The sequence below is a fragment of the Trichechus manatus genome, unplaced genomic scaffold, assembly GCF_000243295.1.
Source record: "Trichechus manatus latirostris isolate Lorelei unplaced genomic scaffold, TriManLat1.0 scaffold00051, whole genome shotgun sequence".
NCBI lineage: Eukaryota > Metazoa > Chordata > Mammalia > Sirenia > Trichechidae > Trichechus > Trichechus manatus.
Genome location: NW_004443987.1, coordinates 14,864,672 through 14,866,859, shown reverse-complemented (window position 1 = coordinate 14,866,859; position 2,188 = coordinate 14,864,672).

Here is a 2,188-nt window from a genome sequence, read left to right as displayed (position 1 = left end):
TCTACTTCTGATAACAAGAGTTATTAATCCTTGGCCATAAAGGAACAAGAAGGGATTATGATTTTTTAGGATACTAAGGAATTCACATATTTGGGATTTAATTTCCAATAAATTTTTTATGATAGATTATTTTTTGAAAATTTTATTTAGAAAATCTGCCTGTATAACGCTGTTTGAAAACAAAAAGAAACTAAACCATTTAAGAAGACTATTTTTAATATAAAAAAATTACTAAATCAATTCTTATCCAACAAATTTCAATAAGAATTAAAACTTCAAAACTTATCAAAGCTCTGAACAGAAAGTCTATAGCATTTTACGGCTTATTCATCATTAATTTCTAATTTTTTTTCAAAATCCTCAGGAAAAAAGACAATAGCTTTAAAAAAAGAAGAACTACAAAAATCTATTAACAGAATATCTTTTCCAGAATGATGAGCTAATCTCAAGATAGTTCTAATGTGATAGTGTCATTAAAAACTCTTTGAGAGGTTCCGGCAAAACGGCGCTCTAGGCAGAAGCACCACGCCGTCCCTCCACAGAAAAGATCCGAAAAACTAAGCCGAACAGAAAATACAACAATACTGAAACCCTAAAACATCCAATGAAGAGATAAAGAACTCAGCCAAGCACCAAATGGAGTGAGAAAACTGACAGAGAACGGAGAGCTAGGAGAGATTCATGCAGAGGTCCCCTACCGGCTAATGCAGCACGGATCAGCCATCTGGACTCCTATCAGAGACCAGCAAACAGGGGTACGAGAAAGCAGCCTCAGGGAGCATCCAGCGGGAGAAAAAACAACCGGTAATTTGTGATATACGCTTTGCAAGCCCCCACCCTTCTTCACCCCGACTTGGCCTCCTCTGCTTCCCATGGCCATAATCTATTGACGGGGAAACACCAGCTGCTTGGATTCCACACACCCGAACGGGCCAGCTCTCAGAGTGCCATTTGTCGGCTGCTGGTGTTGCTTTTATTTTCTGCTTCTTTTGATTTCTTCCTTACCTCTCACCACCTCCCCCACCTTTTGCTTAAATACCTGACTCCATGCACGATCTTTGCTTCTAGCTGAGGGGCTGCAGAGCCCCAGTAATTTGTGATATATGCTTTCCCAATCCCTACCCTTCTTCACCCACACTCAGCCGCCTCTGTTTCCCACAGACACAGTCTCTTGTCCAAGAAACACCAGCCCGCACTAGCTGGCTCTCTGAGTGCCATTTGTTGGCTGCTAGTGTTGATTTTTTTCTGCTTCTTTTGATTTCTTCCTTACCTCTGACCACCTCCCCCTCCTTTCGCTCAAATCCCTGGCTCCGTGCGCCATCTTTGCTTCTTCCTGGGGGGCTGTGGAGCTCCGTTCAAGTGTGGAGCTGTTTCCCAGTCTGGGCTGCCATGCTGGTGGGATCCCCGTGCTTTTGTTCATTTGTTTGTTTTGAACTGTTTGTTGTTTTCTTTTCCTTTTCTTGAGTTGGGAGCCCTTTCTGGCCAGGCAGTGCTGCGTGGCAAGGAGACTTCCCCTTCGGCTAGCACAGACTTGCAGAGGGATCCCTGAGGGCATTTCTTTTTTTGTTGGTTTTCTTTTTTCTGTTTTTTTTTGGGGGGGCTTTCTTGTTCTTTTTTTTTAATGTGTTTTGTTTTCTTTTAACTCTTTTTCCCTTTTTGTCTTTCTTCATTGCTCAGTTTCTCGTCTCTCTGTATCTTCCTTCTCTTTCTGTTCCCTGAACACCTGGTGTTGTATACCTCTATGCCTTCTAGCCAGGCTGTACTGCAACACCTCAGAGCGACTTCCCCAGACCTCATACCTGCACCGGTGGGACACCTGGAAACTTTGTGGTTCTTTAACCTTTCTGATTTTTATTTATTCATTCATTTCTTTTCTTCCTCTTCCCCTTTCTGTTTTTCTCCATTTCATAGTCTCTCATCTCTCCACTCCAACGGCAAGCTGCCCTAGCATTCCTCTTTGTTTGTTTGTATGTTTTTGGCTCCTGTTCCTCTCTCCTCTGTCCCATATCCATCTTAGCTCCACACATAAAAATCTCCCCACTGCATCCTGCCTACCTGCACCGTGCGCTTGACATCACACCACCAACCAGCACAGGCACGGCCTACTGGAACCTGCCCTGCACTGATTACTGACCAGCTCTTGTGGCTGTAGTAAGTGCCACAAACAACCCATCCCAGTAACTCCTCT